A 23,074-nucleotide genomic window follows, 5' to 3' on the forward strand; every position below is an offset into this window, starting at 1 on the left:
TGACTGGAAGCCTTGCTGATAACACTAACAGTCAATAACACATGTTTTATGTGGTATATGCACCATATCCTATATTCTTTTTTTTTTTTTTTTTTTTGAGACAGAGTCTCACTTTGTTGCCCAAGCTAGAGTACCATGGCATCAGTCTAGCTCACAGCAACCTCAAACTCCTGGGCTCAAGCCATCCTCCTGCCTCAGCCTCCCGAGTAGCTGGGACTACAGGCATGCGCCACCATGCCCGGCTAATTTTTCTATATATATTTTTAGTTGTCCAGATAATTTCTTTCTATTTTTAGGAGAGACGGGGTCTCGCTCTTGCTCAGGCTGGTCTCGAACTCCTGACCTCCAGCGATCCTCCCGCCTCAGCCTCCCAGAGTGCTAGGATTACAGGCGTGAGCCACTGCGCCCGGCCCCTATATTCTTACAATAAGGTAAGCTAGAGAAAAGAAAATATTAAGAAATTCATAAGGAACGGAAAATATATTTACTATTGACTAAGTGGAAGTGGATCATCATAAAGGTCTTCATCCTCATCGTCTTCACGTTCAGCAGGCTGAGGAGGAAGAGGAGGGTTGGTCTTGAGGTCTCAGGGGTGGCAGAGGCAGAAGAGGTAGCAGAGGTGGGAGGGGAGGCGGGAGAGGCAGGCACACTCTGTGTAACTTTTATTGAAAAAAATCTGCGTGTAAGTGGACTGCATAGTTCAAACTCCTATGGTTCCAGGGTCCACTGTGTACCTTATATTTATATGTATATATACATTTTACATACAAATCCATAATTGCTAAAAAAAAAAAAAAACAAGAAAGAGAATTGAAATTGTCAGGAATTCTTGTAAGATAGAAAACATAAGGATTCCAATCAATGGCAAAACCAGGGTAGAGAAAATTGACGCTAAACACTCCTGAGGGAAGACAGTTCTTTCCAAGGAAGCCTCTGGGAAACCCAAGATTAGAGTAAACAAATATTAAGAATGAGAGGTCTCCCAGGGCAGTCATTAAGGTAATTAATTGCCGAGCTGCATTTGGCCTGGCTGGTTAGACACCACTCTTCTGCCTGGTAGCTCCAGGTTAATAAAGTACCCAGGATGAAGACCCCAGAATTACTTTTTGAAGGAGAGAATAAATAATTTGCTGGGGAAGGCTCTGAACTTGAAGGCTGTCCTGAAGCAGAGGCCTTTTTAATAGGGCCTTTGTAACAACAGGGGGTGAGGTGGGGGAGGAAAAAGAAAGGCTGTCACCAGTGCCTGCCCTGGGTCACGGCCACATGTGTAGCTCAGAGTAGTCCCAGAAGCTGCAGAAGGCAAGTGGTAACCTGGATACCATTTGCTACCAAGAAGGATGCAGAGTCCCACCTCTAGAATATGAGCTACCTGATCTGGCACTACATTTATCCCTAAGTTTTACAGTCCCAGGAACTGGCTGCTGAAGTAAGAATACCGATTCTCATTTGGACCGACACTCCAGGTTCCAGCACAGCAAATTGTAGACTAAGGAAGTTGTAGGGCTGGGTATGGTGGCTCATGCTTGTAATCCCAGTGCTCTGGGAGGTCGAGGTGGGAGGATCGTTTGAGCCCAGGAGTTTGAGGTTGCAGTGAGCTATGATCATGCCATTGTACTCTAGCCTGGGTGACACAGTGAGACCTGTCTCAAAAAAAAAAAAAAAAAAAAAAGGGAAATTATAGATACAAGAAATACAGTGCCCCAAAAAACTGATAAAATGTGTGCTTTATATAAATGTAAATATGTATATTGTGAAAAAATTAAAAAGTCTGAAGCTATGATTTCATCAGATTTCAACGTTGAAGTAAGGGCAGAGAAAGGCTTGACACTATGGTATGGGTTGAATTGTTCCAGTGATGGTTCTAGATGCTGATAGAAAGATATGTTAGGAAATGTAAGATAAATTGGGATGAGTCATGTGGGCAGCTTCTGGGGTGCTGGCAATGTTTCATTTCTCAAGTAAAAATGTTAAGCCTTTGCTTTATGTTCTTTTCTCCCCCTGTGTGTGTTATATTTCTGTACATATAGTATTTTATAATAAAACATTTAAAAAACAAACAAAAATCAAGAGTGACTATGTGACCAGACTCAGTGGTTCACGCCTATAATCCCAGCACCTTAGGAGGCTGAGGCGGGATGATCGCTTGAGCCCAGGGGTTGGAGGCTGCAGTGAGCTATGATGATGCCACTGAACTCCAGCCTGGGCAACAGAGCGAGACTCTCTCTCTAAAAGAAAAAAAAAAACAGAGAGTGACCACTAGCTCTGTGATTCTCAAACCTGGCTGCACATTGAAATACTAGGGAGAGTTTTAAAAATACTGGTGCCTGGAGCACACACTAGACCAAATAAATTAGAATCTCTGGGTTCAGAGATATGTATCTGAGAGCTGCTGAACGAGAAGAATAAAAATAATAAACAAATTTAACAAGAGGAACCATCAATCACAATAATTGTTAATGGATTAAATTCCCCTGTTAGAAGACAGAACTCAAATCACTGAGATCCAGGTTTCCTTCATTTCTCAGGTCTCCTACCTTGGGATTGATTTTGTTCTTCTTCTTTTTTTTAGACAGAGTATCACTCTGTTGCCCCGGCTAGAGTGTGTCATCATAGATCACTGCAACCTCAAACTTCTGGGCTCAAGTGATCCTCCTGCCTCAGTCTCCCTGGTAGCTGAGACTACAGGCATGTGCCACCACACCCAGCTAATTTTTGTATTTTTAGAAGAGACAGGGTCTCACTCTTGGTCTTGAACTCCTGACCTCAAGAGATCCTTCCACCTCAGCCTCCCAGAGTGTTAGGATTATAGGCGTGAGCCACCATGCCTGGCCTGATTTTGTTCTTAAATTCCTTGTGGCGGCCGGGCGCGGTGGCTCACGCCTGTAATCCTAGCACTCTGGGAGGCCGAGGCGGGTGGATTGCTCAAGGTCAGGAGTTCGAGACCAGCCTGAGCGAGACCCCGTCTCTACTAAAAATAGAAAGACATTATATGGACACCTAAAAATCTATATAGAAAAAATTAGCCGGGCATAGTGGCGCATGCCTGTAGTCCCAGCTACTCGGGAGGCTGAGGCAGTAGGATCGCTTGAGCCCAGGAGTTTGAGGTTGCTGTGAGCTAAGCTGACGCCACGGCACTCACTCTAGCCTGGGCAACAAAGTGAGACTCTGTCTCAACAAAAAAAAAAAAAAAATTCCTTGTGGCTACAGGGTTTCTGTAGCAAACATGTCCCTGTATTCTCTTAGGTTCATGTGAAGAGGGAAAGAAGCCTTGAGTTTGTCCCAGAAGTCCCAGCAGAAGTTTCATGGCATCTTTTTTCTATTAAGATCATGTGCTTATCCCTGGGACAATTACTCTAACAGGAAGTCTTTCATTGTCCAGGCCTAGGTCACATTCATACACAGCCCCAGCCCCAAACTTTGTGTGAAGTCAGTCATGGATGAGAGAGTGAGGGAGAGGTGCAACCTTAAGTGAATACCAGAAGCTGTTGGCAGACGTAGGGTGAATGGACCCTGGGCAGTCAAAAAGAAAAAAAAAAAAAAAAGTCTTGCATAATGGAAATATAGATTTAAGGCACTAGGAAACAAATAGAAACTAAACCAAAGTGGGTATGTTGAAAGTGGAGGTTAGGAAATGGAAACCGGTTGAAAAAAATAATCCTGCCCTACAGAAACAGTTGTCTGTGGCCTTGACTGTGGCTGGAGAGGGAGCTTAAGGGAGTGGACAGGCTGAGTCACCATTTATGGCTCCTAGTCCGTCCCATATCCCCAAATATATATCTGAAGCTCAGATCTCTCTCTCCACATTTATTATACACACACCTGCCTTCTGGATATCTATCCTGTATATTTGAGAGTTCAAAGTCATCACGTCCAAACTTTAATTAATTATTGACAGACTCCAAATTTGCTCCTCCTTTTGAATTCCTTATCTTTGTTAATAACCACTCCTCCAAGCCAGGAACCTAAAGTCATTTTTTAATTCCCTCTTTTCTCACCTCTGTGTTCAATCTTTCTCTACGAATGGTTATTTTCATTTCCATACCACATCTCAGGTCCCTGACTCTTCATTAGCACTGAGCACAATTGTAATTCCATCATTTGGGTGATTTGTTTGAATTTATCACTCTCGTAGGACTGGATCCGTGGAGGAGAGCCCATGGCAGTCTTTCCATTTTTGTATCCCCAAGTCTGAGCTCAGTGACTGGAGTTCAGTAGGTACTCAAATATTTGTGGCAAGATTAAAATAAATTAAAGTCTTCCAGCATTGAGTTTCATGTGCCACCTCCCAAACCTAACATTATATTAGGTGCCAATTTTAGGTAAACACTTACCGAGTTTTTGAATAATAAAACTAAGTTTTAATAACTTAAAAATGAATAATATTTGAGTATCCCTTGTTATTAAAATTCTATTTATTTCCTGAGTTTGAGTTTCAAGAATTCCAGGAATCAAGTTTGTATAGCAAGGGATACAGCATAATTTGCACATACTTGGTACCTGAATTTTGGATAAGAAGTAGCAAGAGTTTGGAGAGTACAGTATACCAGCCATATTAACAAGAAGTATTTGAAAATACATCCTGAATTCAGGTACGGAGAGATGAAATAGCAAAAGTAGGATAGTGAAAAATATCAAATCAGCAAGAGGGATACGGTTGTTATGGTCAATCATTAAAGTATATATCTCTCCATGTCTCTCTCTCTATCTATCTATACATATACCTGGGTTAAGGAAAGGGTCCCTTTATTTTTGTCCTACCAAATTAGAAAGTACTAGCTAAGAATTATGGGCCGTTAGATAAGGCAGCAAACGTTTGGAGGCCCTGACAGATGGTTTTGTATGTCTGGATGGGATCTGTACCTAGAAACAATGGTGAAGTTTCTCATTAAAGACCACTTTTCATGAGCAGCTAAGTCAAAGAACATATCTCATTCAAAGGCTGGAAGGTTAGATGCTTTAACCTGGCAGGTAGTTACAAATGAATTTCTAATGTTTATTGTTTGGGTACAGCTCTGGAAAGAATGTCTTCATGTTTTCTGGCATTGTGTATGCTTTTTTTTTTTTTTGAGACAGAGTCTCGCTCTGTTGCTGTCAGCCTAGCTCACAGCAACCTCAAACTCCTGGGCTCAAGCAATCCTCCTGCCTCAGCCTCCCGAGTAGCTGGGACTACAGGCATGCGCCACCATGCCCGGCTAATTTTTCTATATATATTTTTAGCTGTCCATATACTTTCTTTCTATTTTTAGTAGAGACGGGGTCTCTCTCTTGCTCAGGCTGGTCTTGAACTCCTGACCTCAAGCGATCCTCCCGCCTTGTCCTCCCAGAGTGCTAGGATTGCAGGCGTGAGCCACAGCACCCAGCCGAGATAAATAAATCCTTGTTACTTAACTGATTGGGTTTTGCCATTGCTTTGCATTAGCGTAGCGGTAGGCACTGATACTCCAAACCTTTCTTTCCTAGACATACAGCTGGTTCTCCAACAGCATTATCTCAAATACTCTCTAATCTGGCATGTCTTACAAAGCAATACTAGATTAAATAAAAAAATAGCTTTGTGTATTTTGGTTTCCAATGATATCTAGAACTCAAAATTATCGAGTATGTCTTTCTCATTCACATACATACCACGCAGATGCAAAGAGCTTGTTCATACTTTTTCCACCAGTGGTTTCACTGAACTGTAAAACAAAATATTGGCTGGCATCGTGACAATAATAGTAGTTCCACCATATTTGTATGCCATCTGTGCCATGCAGCACACGACCCTATCACTAGTTTGCTTAGGGCTAGTTTGGCTTTCTCTTAGCATTGTGTTTGTCCTAAATTTGGGGCTGGTTTTGGAAGTATGTTGACAATAGCATGACTTGCATCTGCGTTTGCTGTTGTTTTGTCCTCTTTGCATTTAGAAATAAAATTAATCAGCTTCATACTAGAAAATATTATTTAATATGTGGTTCAGGAGAAACCACTGGTTGACCAGAGAGTTTATTCTACTTTGGAAATGACGTGAAATCTCTGGCAGAGTCCCGGAGCTATCTGACAAAGTTTTCTAATACCATATCCATTGGAGACACGAGGGGGATAAATCCCTTGTTCAATGAAATTGAATTTCCAGATATTCATAGACCCCCTTCCCAGTCACACTTTCGCTTTCGGCTGCTTGGGTGAAATCATCACATTCACAGATGCTCTGTCCCCACAGATCCTGAAGTCCTGTTCCCTAATTATGCTTCTGAGCTGCAGTGTTTGTACTACTATTTTTGTCATTGCTTTTACACTTCAATGAACCACTTTTTAGTCATTAATCTATTTTTGTTAATCAGAGCCATAACAAGACATAATAGTAACAGGGAAAAAATTACAAATTCTACACATATAAACAATAGTGTGCAAATGATATAACCACAATAAACTAGATCCTAGTAACTAAATTTTAACTATACCCTGTTAAGAGTCTGACCAATTTGAGCCATCTGCACCCTTGAACCATTATTAAGACCATAACAGTATTTGGGGATTATTTTTCTTCCATTTCAAATTTATGAAATGCTTAAGCACATATTTTTTTTTTCCATTGCTTGTGCCACAGAAGCTACCAAACTACTCAAGGACTGTTTGTTTTACAGACAAACTGATCACATTTTAGAAACACTGACCTAGGAGAGAAAGCCTGAACTCTTTGACTTGGTATATAAGGTATTCCATAAGCTAGTCCCTCGTCTAACATTATAACAACAAGAACGCTGTCTATTGCTGAGACCTTACTGTGTGATCAGGTACCATCCTAAGCATTTCAAATGGATTCTCTTAGTTCAAACTCCCAATAACCCTAAAAGGAAGGTACTACTGTTGTTATTATGAATTTGTGGATAGGGAAACTGAGGCTTGCAGAGATCTTTGCTCAAGGTCATGGAGCTAGTATGAGGCCAAGCAGGGATTTGATCACAGGCTTGTCTAGTTCTTAATGCCCGTGTTCGCTGGCCTCCTCCCCAACTCTCCCACCCCCACCTGCTGTGCTCTCTCTGCCCAGCCACACCACACTTCCTGCCGTTCTCCAGCGAGCTGACCTCCCGTCCCCGGGCCTGTGCCCATCTTGTTCCCCCCTGTCTGGAACATTCTCTGCCATTTCTCCTGGAGAACTTTCACTCACCCTTCACCATCCAACTCAAGAGTCTTCTCCGCAAAGTCTTTCCTTCAACCCTCATCCCGGGATTCTTACCTTGTCTGTAAAATCAGCTTAAATTTTATTTCTTTCCATTCTCCAGGCAAAAATGGGAAAATGTCTGGAGTGACAGCTGAGTTATTAAGAATTACAATATGACAGAACATAATTTACTACACTGTATCTGATTGTTCCCTGGTCTATCATTAGTCGACTCCACTTATTGACTTATGCCTCAATGAATAGGCAATTCCTTACCTTCAAATATTATTCTCAGGCAGTGGGAGAACAGAATTAATTCTTATTGGGCCTGTAATAAAAGCTAGTTAAATACATGAGACAAAGAGAATATATTTTCTATTTTCCTCTCTCCAATTTATGCTCTGAGAACGAGACCCACAATAATAAAGTTTCTAATTTCACTAACTCCGAGAGACAGCAGGGATGTTGCTTATGGAGCCTCAGAAAACGCAGCCCTTACAAGGTGACAAGAATGTATCTTCGGGTCTGGGGTAATTAAGAAAGCTATAAATGCATCTGTTATATTCTCTCTGAAGAGAAAGTAGAAAGTAGTGGTTTAGAGCAATGGTCTCTAAATTCTTTTTTTCTTTTTCTTTTTGTAGAGGGGGCGGGTCTTGCTATGTTGCCCAGGCTGATCTCAAAGTCCTGACCTCAAGTGATCCTCCTGCCTCAGCCTCCCAAAGTGTTGGGATTACAGGCACGAGCCACTGAGACCAGCCTAAATTCTTTTGAAAATTCGCCCCAGTAAACATTTTGAGCCTATACCTCTACAAATGTATGTATTTATATATAGCATATATATGTGTATTATTGTAGTATTCAGTATATTACAAAACATTCATGAAACAGAAACTGAAAAGAAAGATGTAAGGAGTAAATAGAAATCCCATTATGTCCCTTCTTCACCCCCATGGGTCATCTTGTGCACCTGCTGGGATGTATTCACACACTGTTGTCTACGGATCACTCACTGGGCAAGTCATTTAGCCACTTGGACCCTCAGTGACCTCGCTAGTACAATGGGAATCACAGTTATATCATAAAGCTGTGGGGATTAAAGTCATTCAACATTTATTCAAACTTCTATTACTTCAAGAAGCAATGCGAAAGCATATGAGAGTATATAAGTATGATTTCATTTATGCAAAATTAAAACACAGGCAATCTGTGTGTTCATTTCACAAGTGTATTTTCGTACTGATGATGTGCGTACTTTTTTTTTTTATGTCAGACAGGTAATGTGCTGACATTGTAACAAGGTTTGAGGAGTCACGTCTCACACGTGTGCGTGAAAACCCAATCATCATGCTTGTGAACGATAAAAGGATCCTGTGTACTTTTTACACAGGCCCTAGTCGAATAAATTTTTTTTAAAGGTGTTGCACAGTTCTAAATTCTTTCAGATTAACTTCCCATTGAGAAGCAATAGAAAAGCTAAGCAAGATATTAAATACACACACATACACACACATCTGTTTGAAGGCATCAGAGAGGTATTAAGGCAGCAAGGAATCGAGGAGCTAAGATCAGAGGCAGAAAGGAGGGCCACAGATGTAAGCCAGGCACTTGGCAGAGCTTTGCCCTCCCAGACGCAGGATATGGCAAAAAGCCTGAAAGCAAAGCTTTAAGCAGATTCATGAGCCCGGGAGTGGGGAACAGCAATTGGAATTCAGGGGCAGTCAAGGAGAAGGAGCCCTGGTCAATACCCGAGTCTTTTGATTAGCCCTGAAAGGCTATGGACAAGGCACAAGCATGAAACAGAAATAGGACATCCCTTCCAGGAACAGAAACCTAGCTTCTAAATAATTTCAGTCTCTCACTGCTTTAAGACAAGGGTTCTTCGCCTATGCTCTTGGATATAACTCAGGGGCCCATGAACTTGGGTGGGAAAAAAATTATAGTTTTAACCTCTGATAAAATTTATCATTTCCTTCAAATATGAAAGTAGGCAACAAACCATAGTAGTATTAGCAGTACCTGTGACTTATCACCAATAGAAATTACAGATCATTTTGTATCATATAACAGTTGTTGCAGGTATTTAAAATTAGCATTTATACTACTTCAAAACTAGTATCAGACCTGCTACTAGATTTTGTAATTTAATACACGAATAAGGAAGCACATATATTTGAATATTACTAATTTGTTTAAAAAATATTTTTATAAGTATATTTCAGTAAAACTTGTTTCCTTTATAATCCCATGTCCTCTTTGCACTTGTATACTTCATACTAAGAAGGAAGATGTAGTGAGACTACTTAAAGGACTCATAGCATTAAAAAAGTTTAAGAATCCCTAACAGATAAATCTACAATTAAAGATTTTAACATGTTTCTTTCTATTACTGAGAAAACAAGCACATACAAAAAGTTCAAGAAAGACATAGAAGACTTGCACAATATGATTAACAAATTTGCCTTAACACATATAAAACCCTACAACCAACAATTGCAGAATACACATTCTTTTCAAGTGCACATGGAAAATTTGCCCAAATTGACCATATCTCAGTGAGTAAAAAAGAATATCTCAACAAATATCAAAGAATAAAATCATACAGAGTATGTTCTCTATTGTCATATTAAGATAGAAATTAATAAGAAAATATCATATTTTGTGTGGCTTCCATGGTTATGCACATTAACAAATTTATATGCCTTTTTCTCCTAAAAAAGAAAAGAAATTAATGAGCAAAAGAAAATTACCCTGCCCCATGTATTTAGGAGTTAAACAATACATTTTAAATGATTTTTTTTCTAATGAAAATTATAAATTATTCTGAACTCAATGCTACTGGAAAAATTACATGCCAAAGCCATAGGATCCAACTAAATCCATGCTTTGAGAGAAATTTATAGTGTTAAGTATGTATATTAGGAAAAAAGATAAGGCTGAAAGAACCAATGAGCTAAGCACACATATCAAGAAGTTTTAAAAGACAATAGCAAATTAAATTCAAAGGTACTAGAAGAAAGGAAATAATAAAACTAATAAATTAATAAAAGTAGGAAGCAAACAGACAAAGAGGATTAACAAAGCCAAGAGTCGGTTCTTTGAAAAAGAAAAACTTAAAAAAAAAAAAAAATCAGTAAATCCTTGGTAAAGCTGATCAAGAAGAAAATCAGGATAAAGGGGACATCACTACAAAGCTGACAGAGATGGAATGATAATAAGATACTAAGAGTAATTTTAGGCCAGGCGTGGGGGCTCACACTTGTAATCCTAGCACTTTGGGAGGCCAAGGCTGGAGGACTGCTTGAGGCTAAGAATTTGAGACCAGCCTGAGCAAGAGTGAGACCCCAACTCTACAAAAAAATAGAAAAATTATCCAGGCATGGTGGTGTGTGCCTGTGGTCCCAGCTACTCAGAAGGCTGAGGCAGGATGATCACTCGAGACTGAGAGTTTGCAGTTACAGTGAGTTATGACTGTGCCTCTGCCCTGTAGCCTGGGCGACAGAGACTGTGTCTCAAAAACAAAAACAAACAAACAAAAAAGAGTAACTTTATAAAAATAAATTTGAGAATATAATGGGCAAATGCCTAGAAAAAACAACTTATCAACACACACACACACACAAAACGAAAAAGAAAATCCTATATCTATTAAACAGATTAAATTCATAATTTTAACAACTTTTCCATGAAGAAAACTCTAAACCTGGAAGAACTCACCAGTAAATTCTATTTAACATTCACAGAAGAAATTATACGAATCTTATACAAACTCTTTCGAGGAAAGTATAAAATGAAGAAATATTTTCTAGCTTATTTTATGAGTATAGGATAACCTTACTGCCTAAATCTGATAGGAACATTATGAGAAAGGAAAATTACAGGATTACAAAATTACAAATATTTCTCTCATGAACACAGACATAAAAATCATAAATAATATGTAAGTCAACTTAAATCTAGATATATAATATAAAAATATAAGCTAACTTAAATCTAGTTATATAAGAAAAAACTACATCATCATGGCTAAACTGAGATTATTCCAGGGATGCAAAATTGGTTTAACATTGAAAATTAATCAACATAATTTATTACATTAAAAGAATAAAGTAGAAAATCATTTTAGTATCTCAAAAGACACAGAAAGAGCATTTGATAAAATTAAAAAGCCATTCATGATTAAAAAAAACCAAGGAGGGGAATAAAACTCTGAGCAAAGGAGAAATAGAGAAGAATTTTCTGAATCTGACAAAAAACAAAACTTAGAAACCCTTCAGCAAACATGTTACCTAATTATGTGATGTTGAAAGCTTTTCCTTTGAGATTAGAATGAGACATAGATAATTGCTTACACCATTTCTGTTTCATTGTATCAGAAGTCTTAGCTGATACAATGAGACAAGAAAAAGCAAATTAATAGGTATAAGGATTGGAAAGAAACAAAAGCAACTTTCAGAAAACCCAGTGTGACATTTTCTCGTAAAGCTGAATTTACGCATGCTGTGATTTAGCACTTTTACTTCTATGTAGACAGCCTAGAGGAATTATTGCACAAGTACGTGATAAGATATGTATGAGAATGTTCATAGTAGCATTATTCATAATACCCCAAAACTGGGGGGGAAAATCCCACATGCTCATCCAGAGCAGAATGGATAAATTGCAGTATAGTGAATTACTATACATCAGTGAAAATGAATGAACTATATGGCTACATATGTAAGCATGGGTGAATCTCAAAAACAAAATATTGGACAAAAGAAACAAGTCACAGAAGAATATCTACGATATGATGACATTTACGTACAACTCAAAAAGTTGAAAAAACTTAATAATATATTGCTTAGGAATGCGCATGTGTGATAAAACTCCACAGGAGACAGAAGAATTATTACAAAAGTCCAGATAGAAGTTACCTCTAGGGAGGATGAACAGGGATTTTATTGGAGGGTATCTAAGGTACCAGGTAGTTGTTACAACTCTAAAGGGTATTTTTATTCCTCAGGTGGTACATATATGTTTTATACCTGCTTTATGTATATTTCATTATAAAAGTTTTTTCAAAAGAAATTTCCATTAGATATAATTCCCAGTCTGCAAAAAATACAAAGGACAGAGGAACATATTAAATGACACTATGAGTAAGAAATTAGTGAAGTCTAGACTTTGAGAAAATCTAGAGGACAAATATTCTTTTTTTTTTTTTTTTTTTTTGAGACAGAGTCTCACTCTGTTGCCCGGGCTAGAGTGAGCCTAGCTCACAGCAACCTCAAACTCCTGGGCTCAAGCGATCCTACTGCCTCAGCCTCCCGAGTAGCTGGGACTACAGGCATGCGCCACCATGCCCGGCTAATTTTTTCTATATATATATTTTAGTTGGCCATATAGTTTCTTTCTATTTTTTAGTAGAGACGGGGTCTCGCTCTTGCTGAGGCTGGTCTCGAACTCCTGACCTCGAGCGATCCACCCGCCTCGGCCTCCCAGAGTGCTAGGATTACAGGCATGAGCCACCACGCCCGGCCTAGAGGACAAATATTCTTATTTCTTTAGAACAGAGCTTCAAGAAAAAAAAGAAATTAAGAAGCAGCCTATAAATTATGAAAGACTTAAGATATATACCACCCAGTTGCCATATATGGACCTTGTTTGGGCACTCAACCTACACAAATTAAATGCCAAGACAATTGCAGATATGTGGGTCACATAAATGAGTATCTGGTGATAAGAATTTATTCTTGATTTTGGTGGATGTGGTGATATTTATGGCTAGTCGTTATGTTTAAAAGGAGGGTGGGTCCCTTGTCTTTCAGAGACAATTAATGAAAAATTTATAGATGAAATTATATCATGTCTAAGATTTGATTTTAAAAAAATCCTTGGTGGGAGGCATGGCATAGAGAAAACCAGATTGGCTATGAGTTGAAAATTATCAAAGCCAGTGATGGTACACTGGCTTTCGCTAAACTATTGTATATTTTTATATGTTTGAAAGTTTGCATAATAAACAAAATAAAAACCAGGAACCAGGGGATAAAAAGGACTGTTCGCTAAATTAAGATCTGTTTTGAAAGGGAAAAAAATAAAGAGATGAGTGGGACATTTTGGGTTCATTATCTTCTCACCTTCCCCAGAACTGCACCATTATTTTTCCATAAGACAACCTACATCAGTGCTTCTCAAACTTTGATGTGCACACAAAATCACCTGAGGATCTTGTTAAAATGCAGATTTGGAGTCAGAAGTTCTAGGGTGGGGCCTGATAATCTGCATTTCTAACAAGTTCCCAGGTGCTCTGATCCTGCCGATGCTCCCAGGCGATGTGAGTGCTGGACCACCTCCGAGGACGCAGTTCTTTCGTCTCACCATAACCTCCTCCACCGAGCCCACCACTCACTCACTCTCCATCACTCCTTCCTGTTCCTTCCCATCCTGGTCTAGCTTAGATCCTGAGGCTTGCTTTTGCAGTCATTCTCTTGGAAACCCCTTTTCTCTCTGTGGAATTTATCCAGCAAAACTTTAACCTGACTCCACCCCACCATCTCCAGGCGCTTGAACCCAAGCACTCACGTGTTACTGGAGAAGATTATACCATTTTAGACACGTGCTTTCTGTTTTCCATGAGCACTCTGCCTGCTTTAGCATCCTCCTTTCCCCCTCTCCAAGGTGACACTTTTATTCAATGTCTCAGTGACATTTGACCCAGTTGATCACTTCCTCCTTCCGGAAATAGTCTCCACTCTTGGCTTCATGAGACCACACTCTGATTTCCCTCCTCCTCTTTCAAACTCCTTCATGGGTACCTCTTTTATCTGATTTCTAAATGTTGGACAGCCTGAAGTTCCAGTTTGGCCCCTCTGTGATTTCCCTCTTTACATTCTAAGTGATCTCAACTGTTGTCCAAATTTACATATCAAGTCTAAGCCTCTTCGAGCGCATCCTCCTGTCTATTGTACGTCTTCTTGGATGTCTCATGGGAAACTCCTGCCCTCCCTCTTCCAGTCTTTCCACCTTAGTAAATGGCATCACCAACCTGCAGGTCTTCTCTAATATGTGCCTTTCCTTCAACTACTGTATCTAATCCATTGGCAAGACTTGTTATTTCTACCTCTTCAACATTTTTCTAATCTGTCCACTCCCTTTCCATTCCAACTACAATTACATTAAACTAAATCACCTTCCTTTTATTTCCCAAACAAGCCCCACATTTGTTTTGTCTCAGGGTCTTTGCACGTGCTGTTACTGTGCCTAGAACACTTGAGCACATCGAGTTCCATATGGCCCACATTTCATTACAGGATGACAATCTCAAAAGTCCCCCTGGACTCCAAGTCATTCCCTAATAATCCCATGAGAAGAAAAGACCTTACTGCACCACATTCACTTTATTCTGGACACCCTCTGATCCGTGTCCAAAACAAATGTCAGACCCTTGCTTGTTCTAAGCAGAAAACAAAGTCTGATACATGACCAGGTCTAAGTTCATCTCTAATGACAAAATTGGCTCCAAATTTCCTCTTAGCTTTCAATTCCTCCCAATATCAGAGGGAGACATCTAGCTTGTCCTTTTGAATTCATGGAGTATTCTGAAAAAAAAAAAAAAAAAATAGACAAACCACCAAGAGGCTTATTTCACCACCCTATAAATCTGGGCTTGACTATGTAGCTTGTTTAGGCCAATGGAGCACTAGCAAACACAAACAGATGCCTAAAAAGTGCTTGTGTACCGAGGCTTCCCTTCTCTTGCTGCTTTTGGAACCCAGCTGCCGTATGCAGAAGGCCAAACTAGCCTGCTAAACATGGAGACACATGGTCCAGCCAATTTCAGTTGCCCCTGCCAATCAACATACACCTGGGTGAGACCCTCTAGGTCTAGACCAGCTCCAGCTAGTCTGCCAACTGACTGGCTACACGTGTGAACCCAGGCAAGAACAGAAGAATTGCCCAGATGATCCCAGCTGCAGCTGCCAACTTGCAGAATAATGAGCTATAAATGACTGTTGTTTTAAGCCACTAAGCTCTAAGGTGGTTTGAAATGCAACACAAACTGAGACACCTCTTGTGGAATTTTTTTCCTATTGCAAATCCAACTGTGCTGCTTCCCTACTTACAGTGCTTTAATGGTTGTTCATTGATCCTGGGATGAAACCCAGGTCACTTAGCAGGGCCTGCAGCGCCCCACGTAATCTGGATAGCTGCACCTACCGTGGTCCCACGCACGCCTCTGCTCGGTCTGCCAGCGTTCTTGCTGCTCCTCGAGGGGTCCCAGCTCTCTCCCGCCTCAATGCCTTCGCACATGCCATTCCCTCTGTCTGGACGGCACTCTCTGACTCTCCTCCTGGTTGTCCCTTACTCCTCTCTGAGATCCCGACTTAAATATGACGTCATCAGAGAGGGCTCCTTGGACCAGCTCTTCCTCCTCTTTCACTCCCCCCAACTGAAGTATGTCTTTATACATGTGGTAGCTTTTCTTTTCCTTCTTAGCAAATACCCTAATCTGAAAGGGATACATTGTCTTGTGTGATTTGTTTAATAGCTGCCTTCCCCACTGGACTGTAAACGCCATGAGAATACGATGTCTCTCTGTTTCGTTCACAAACGTAGCCCCCAAACTTGCATTTTACCTGTCGCATAGTAACTGTTAGGTAGATAGCTATTTTGTGAGGCAGTTTACAATAGTGGCTACCTGGAGAAAGACAGCCTGGCTCAAATCCTAGCTCTGTCACTTGCTAGCTGAGTGACCTTAAACAAGTGACCTAACTAGCCACTCTGTGCATCAGTTTCTCAGTCTCCAAAATGGGAATAAAAATAGCGCCCTCTCACTGAGTTGTTAGGGGAATTGTGCTCTATAATTGTTAACTGTTTCTTGCTGAACAGATGTCAGCATGCCCAGGTAACAGTGAACCAGAGCTTTCGACACTGCCATCATTTCCTCTCTCTGTGCCACAGACACTGCCATGATTACGTTTACATTCGGCTTCTCTGTGGTTAGTTTCTCAGCCAACACTCTGCCTCATTCTGCAAAGGTGCAGTCTCAAACCCTCAGCCAGCTCTTTGAGATGCCTTGTGACACCTGAGTGAGTCCCTAAGCATCCAGCATGAGATTTTGGCTCCTGCTTTAAGCCCTGTTTCTTCCCACAGAGAGTCAGATGTTTGGGGTCAGAGAGCATTGTCCCTCGACCCCACCACTGCAACTGTGCCTGCTATCACTTGAGGATCCCCTAGCTGAGCTGGCATCTGGGGCCAACAATCAACCTCCCAAGGAACAGTTCTGATGGCCCCAAGACACGTATCAATCTCCCTTAACACCTACGTACACACATGCACACACGACAGGAACTGGGCAATCTTGGGCAATCTACCTTGTCTTAGTGAAAAAAAAAAAAAAAGTTCCAAAGGGGCAACCGGTACATTTCCAATCCCCAAGTCCTGAGAAGCTGGTCACCTTCAGGTTTTGGATAGAAAGAACATAAAACCTAGGTATCCAAAGAATAATTCAGAAAACAAGGTGAGAAGAACTCCTGGGAAAAGCAGTGGGAGAGAGAAAGAGGGGTAAATAAAGAAGAGGAAATAAAAGAGGGGCGGAGAGGGGGAAGGTGAGAGATGAGAGTGACTCGGAGGAGCAGGCTGAGAGAGGGGAGATCGGGAGGAGGGCGGTCGGGAAGACAGAGGGCGGAGACGGAGAAGCCCCTTCCACCCCAGCGGAACCCGCTGCGCGGCTCCCCGGGAAGCCTGCGTCTGCCTGGAGCGCGGCAGCTCGCCGGGGGCTCTTCCCTTCCAGTGTGCCCAGCGACGGTGCCCTGTGCATGCTAATGAGGCAGTTGAGGACAGCTTCGCAGATAATCGCTCCAAGTGTGCAGTAACTTACCAGGCTGGGAGTCAGTGGGCTGCCAAACGATGGGGCCCAGCTCCTGGGGGGCCCCAGCAGAGGGGCCTGGTCTCCAGGTACCCGGCACTCACACGTTAGCGGCTGCAAGACGGCGGGTTTTCCATTCGGTCAGGCAGAGCCGGACCAAAAGGCAGAGGAGAGGAGGGGAACCTGCTTGTGTTTTTGTATTTAAATTGTTTTTGAGCCCACGTAGCCCTGGGAGTCACATGCTGCCTCCAACATCACCGGAGCCATCACATGATACAGGTCCCCCATCATGTGATGAGACAAATCTGCCTAACTTCAGCCCCCCACCCCCACCCCCACCCCCCAGCCTGACAGATAAAGTGCTTCTGGAGCCCACCCCCCCCCCCATCAGTGACAGAGGGAGGGACGCAGATGGAGAACCCTCGGAGCCCATGCAACGCTAAGATCTTGATGAATAGTTAATACGCCTTTCTCTCTCCTCCTAAGCTACTGCGACTTGGAGCAGTGCCAGCCTCATTTGAATTCCAGCCTTTGTGAATAACTCAAGTGTCGCCACTGTTGCTCCAGCAATTGCAGGGCGTTTGAGCTCACACCGTCCTGCCTCGTTCTGGAAGCCCAACTGGGCTGCCTCCCCTCCCCACAGCTTCCAAGCCGCCTCACAGAGCAGTGGGAGTGGGGCAGAGGGGGCAGACTGGAGCTGCAGGAGAGGGGAGACGGCTCCCACCGAACCTTCTATTCCCCACCAGCCTGCCCCCGCCCCGCCCCCGCCCCAGCTGCAGTAGGAGTCAGGTGGGGCCCCGTCTGCCTCTCTGATTAGCCTGTCTCCTTTTGACTTAGTGACTGTAGTTTGCAGAGATTGCTCCCCTCTCTCTCCCTCCTGCGTGTGTGTATACGTATGTGCATTTCCACATTTCTCCCCTTAATCAGGAGACGTTAAACAGATTTGGTTGAAACATCTGTTGGGCTTGTTTTCTCCCGTTGTAGTAACCTCCTTTGCTCACGTATTCATTCACTCAAGCAACCTTTTATTAAACGAACATGTTGGGAGAGCACCTCTTATGCTGCAGGTCTGAGAAAGGTGAGAGGGAGGGAAGAGATGGCAAAGAAACGCGTAAAGCCAGGTGTCTGTCCTTGAGGTGCTCGCTGTCTATTGGAGGCAACAGAATCGCAAACAGATGTGGCGGATGCAAATCTCAGTCGCACACACTGAGGTGTGCAAAATGTAAATCCGCCATTTGTCCATACCTGAACCTCATGTCTGCCCCCAGCTGCCCTCCCCGCCTCTGCCCAATATAGGAAACTTAATCTAGTCCTTTCCAAAGAAACACTCACCTAGACTACTTGTCTTTGCTTCAGATTTATAATAAGTCAAATTAAAGATTTTTTTTTTTTTTTTTTTTGCCACTCTCCTTCTCCCTAGGGTTGACACTAAGCTCTGATGCCCCAAATAAACAAACAAATTACGCAGACTGCTTTTAGGAGATAGTATGATTTGCTGTTACCTTGCAGCTGGGGGCCTTCTTGAGCAGAGGAGGACTGTGTTTTAAGACCAGATGGGCTGCAGTGTAAGATGCCTGTTCCAAACCAGCAGTTTTGTTCTATGCCGTCCTACACTAGAAGAGCAGAGGTGTCCGTGGCAGATACAGCTGGCTGCCTACCCATGACTGAGTTTAACATGGATGTGACAGATAAGTTTCCTGTGGGACAGAAACAGGGCGCAGGGTAGAAATTAGGTTTGGGTATAGACAAATAGGGCATTTATATTTTGTCATGCCTAAGTTTATATGACTATGAAATTTGCATTTGTTTTGTTTGCATTCTTTTGCCTCTCCCAGACAACATGCACCTTAAGGACAGGGATCTTGCCCTGTGCATTTCTACAACTCACATTCCTTGTAAACAGAACCCCTTATTGTCCCAACAGCCCCAGAGATGACTCCATTCCACTCTCTGCTCTGTATTGCTCCAGGGATTCACATGTGACAGTTCTTGCCGAAGGGGTGAAAGGGCCATTTGCATGGGGCTTCTGGAAAGATTTTCCTACTTAGTAAAAGAGAAGCCTGTGAGGAAGAAGTCTTTTTCTTTGCCTGCCATCTTTTGCTATTTCGATGTGGTCGTGGGAGGTGGCCACCCTGTGACAATAAGGTAAGAAAACATTGGCCGGGCGCGGTGGCTCACGCCTGTAATCCTAGCACTCTGGGAGGCCGAGGTGGGCGGATCGTTTGAGCTCAGGAGTTCGAGACCAGCCTGAGCAAGAGCGAGACCCCACCTCTACTAAAAATAGAAAGAAATTATATGGACAGCTAAAAATATATATAGAAAAAAAATTAGCCGGGCATGGTGGCGCATGCCTGTAGTCCCAGCTACTCGGGAGGCTGAGACAGGAGGATCGCTTGAGCTCAGGAGTTTGAGGTTGCTGTGAGCTAGGCTGATGCCACGGCACTCACTCTAGCCTGGGCAACAGAGTGAGACTCTGTCTCAAAAAAAAAAAAAAAAAAGAAAACATCGTTGACATCCTGGGGATGGCAGAGCAGAAGGACAGAAAAAACACAGGTCTCTGATGGAACTGAATTGTCACACTGATCCTGGGACCTATCTTAGAAAAATCAAAAAACCTTTATGGAGTCAGCCACTTTTAGTCAGGTATTTCATCGCGTGTGGTTGGAACACATCCTAATTAAAACAGGACCCATGGAATCTGGCAGTTGCCTCCCGGTTACCAATGGCCTTTGAAGAATAGCTCTCATGAAGTTGTGGAAATGGAAGTCTGATGATGATAGATTAGGAAGCAAATGAAGCCAAGCACGGTGGTTTGTGCCAGTAATCCCAGCTACTCCGGAAACTGAGGCAGGAGTTTGGGACCAGGCCGGGCAACATAGCAAGATTCTGTCTCAAAAAAAAAAAAAAAAAAAGAAAAAGAAAAATTGTGATTTTGACAATATGGAGGACCAAATACAAAGGACTAAATAGTTGTGGAGAAATTCTGGATAAAATATAACAGATATTCTTCAAGTGCATAGCTGAGCTCTCAAAAAGCAAAGAAAAAAAAAAAAAAAAGCAGGAAACCAGAGAGCTAAGCACATGAGTTAACACTGTGTCCACCTTGGGGATCTAGAGCTTGGTGGGGACATGGCAGCCTTGGGGGTTGGGTTGTGACTCGCAGGTATAGGAGACAAAGTTTTGTGCCCTCAGGAGCTGAAACTTCCACATCAACTTAGAACTCTTGAAGTGCTGCCTCTTCAGTGAAAAGGTATGTGATGGTTAATTTTATGTGACAACTTGACTAGCCATGTTCAATCTGGGGTGCCCAGATGAAACATTATTTCTAGGTGTGTCTGGGAGGGTGTTTCTGGATAAGAGTAATATTTCAATTGATGGACTCAGTAAAGTACATGGCCCTCCCCAATATGGGTGGGCATCATCCAATCCATTGAGGGCCTGAATAAAACAAAAGTGTCATTTGCGTTGGAGGATGAAAGTGGAAGAAAGAATTTTTCCCTTTTGCTTCTTCCTGCCTGCTTGAACTGGAACATCATATCTCATTTTCTCCAGCCCTTGGACTGGGATTTACGCCACTGGCTCCCCTGTTTTTCAGGCCTTCAGACTCAGACTGAATTACACCACCAGCTTACCTGGGTCCCTGGGAGTTGTAGACAGCGGACTGTGGGAATTCTCAGCCTCCATAATTGTGAGAGAAAATTCCTCATAAAAAATCTCTCTCTCTCTCTCTCTCTCTCTCTCTCTGATTCTGTTCCTCTAGAGAACCCTAATACATGGTAGAAAAGAAAAAAGTCCATCTTTAAGCCCAGAGAAACATGGAAGCTTATGTGACTTGACCTGAATTCTGGGTCAAGGAAAAGAAGACTTCCATGATAATTAATGACCAAAGCCTGTTCTCACGTGGCTTTAATGTTTGAACATACACTATTATGACCTAGGAATACCAAAAATAAGAAACAACATAGAAAGAGCGGAGCCTCAGAGAGGCAAACGTAAAACTTACCTAGATGTAAGTCCACTAAACCTGGCCTCACAGAATTCCCACAGATTATGTTCCCATTGCAGATGAGTTTATAATCCAAATTTATAAAACATGTTATGAATTATAAAGCACTAGTAGACAGAAGAAAGAGCCAGATTAGATCCCTACCTATAAATTTCATATAACAAAATAATTGGGACCAGGCATGTTGGCTCCTGACCGTAATCCCAGCACGCTAGGAGCTTTTTTTTTTTTTTTCTTTTTTTTCTTTTTAAGAGATGAGGTCTCTCAGGCTGAAGTGCAAGGTGCACCAAGTAGCTACTCACAGCATGATCGTGGCGTACTACAGCCTCGAAATCCTGGGCTCAAGTGATCCTCCTGCTTCATTCTCCTGAGTAGCTAGGACTACAGGTGTGTACCACCATGCCTGGCTAATTAAAAAAAAAGTTGTTTTAAGGATAGGGTCTCATTTTATTGCCCAGGCTGGTCTTGAACTCCTGCCTTCAAGCGATTCTCCTGGCCGGGCGCTGTGGCTCACGCCTGTGGTCCTAGCACTCTGGGAGGCCGAGGGGGGCGGGTTGTTTGAGCTCAGGAGTTCGAGACCAGCCTGAGCAAGAGTGAGACCCCGCCTCTACTAAAAATAGAAAGAAATTATATGGACAACTAAAAATATACACAGAAAAAATTAGTTGGGCATGGTGGTGCATGCCTGTAGTCCCAGCTACTTGGGAGGCTCAGGCAGGAGGATCGCTTGAGCCCAGGAGTTTGAGGCTGCTGTGAGCTAGGCTGACGCCATGGCACCCTAACCCAGGCAACAGAGTAAGACTCGTCTCAAAAACAAAGAACAAGCAAACAAAAAAACCCCAAAAAACAAAAGGACAGAGATCGTATGATTCCTCTTATATGAGGTCCCTAGAGTAGTCAAATTCATGGAGACAGAAAATAAAATGGTGGTTGACAAGGGCTGGGAAGAGGGAAGGATGAGGAGTTGTTATTTAGTGGGCACAGAGTTTCAGTTTGGGATGATGAAAAAGTTCTGGCCATGGATGCTGGTGATGGTTGTACATCAGTGTGAATGTACTCAATGTCACTGACTAGTCCATCTAAAAATGGCCAAAATGCTAAATTCTGTTATATATATTTTACTACAATAAAGAATTTGAGAAGTTGATTTTAAAATTCATGGACATGTAGAGGATGTAAAATAGTGGGAAAAAACTTTGAATGAGACCAGTCTTGAAGGATAAAGCTACAGCAATAAAGACAGTGAGTGTGGTATTGGTGTACAGATAGATCCAAAACTAATGGAACAGAATAGAAAGTAGAGAAATAGACCCACACAAATATGGTGGATTGATTTCCAACAAAATTGGAAAGGCAATTCAGTGGAGTCTTTTCAACAAATGGTGCTATAACAATTGATACATATATGCAAAGACATTAACTTCAATTCACACTTTGTATAGAAAAACTAACTAAAAATGAATCATAGGGATACTTCCCAACTCATTTTATGAGACCAGAGTTACTCTGATACTAAAACCAAAGACATTATAAAAAAAGAATACTACAGACCATTATCCCTTACAGATGAAAAAAATCCTAAATACTTGCAAACTGAATCCTGTAACATATAAAATGAATTATACACTATGACCAAATGAGATTTATTCCAGAAATATAAAGTTGGTTTAACATATGTAAATAAATCAATATAATTATATTAATAAAGGACAAAACCCACATGATCATCTCAATAGATGCAGAAAAAGCATTTGACCAAGTCTAACATCCTTTCATGATAAAAACAGTCAATAAACTAGGAATAGAAGGAAGCTTCCTCAACCTGATAAAAGTCACTTATGAAAAACGTAGTGTTACTTAATCATAAAAGACTAAATGTTTTTCCCACAAAATCAGGAATAAGAGAAGAACTTCTGCACTTGCCACTTATAATTAACATTGTATTGGGGGTTCTGGCTAGAAAAATTAGGCAAGAAAAAAAAAAAAGGTATCCAGATTGGAAAGGAAGGAGTGTGACTATCACTCTTTCCAGATGACGTGACCTTATCGACAGAAATCCCAAAGAATCCACAAA

General features: G+C 41.7%; 1 protein-coding gene and 1 non-coding gene across 2 annotated transcripts in view; both read right to left on the minus strand.

Moving 5' to 3' along the window:
• The window catches only part of TNRC6A (trinucleotide repeat containing adaptor 6A), a 162,342-nt gene extending 145,073 nt beyond the window's left edge, over window positions 1-17,269 (minus strand). Inside the window, exon 1 of the mRNA XM_069486797.1 lies at window positions 17,007-17,269. The gene's annotated coding sequence lies outside the window, so the exon portion shown is untranslated. The remainder of the gene's footprint in view (window positions 1-17,006) is intronic.
• Window positions 8,409-8,511, minus strand: LOC138394956 (small nucleolar RNA U13). Its single transcript, XR_011235462.1, has one exon. It is a non-coding gene; the product is annotated as a small nucleolar RNA U13 (small nucleolar RNA).
• Window positions 17,270-23,074: the final 5,805 nt, after the last annotated feature.

This window comes from Eulemur rufifrons, chromosome 14 (assembly GCF_041146395.1).
Source record: "Eulemur rufifrons isolate Redbay chromosome 14, OSU_ERuf_1, whole genome shotgun sequence".
Taxonomy (NCBI): domain Eukaryota; kingdom Metazoa; phylum Chordata; class Mammalia; order Primates; family Lemuridae; genus Eulemur; species Eulemur rufifrons.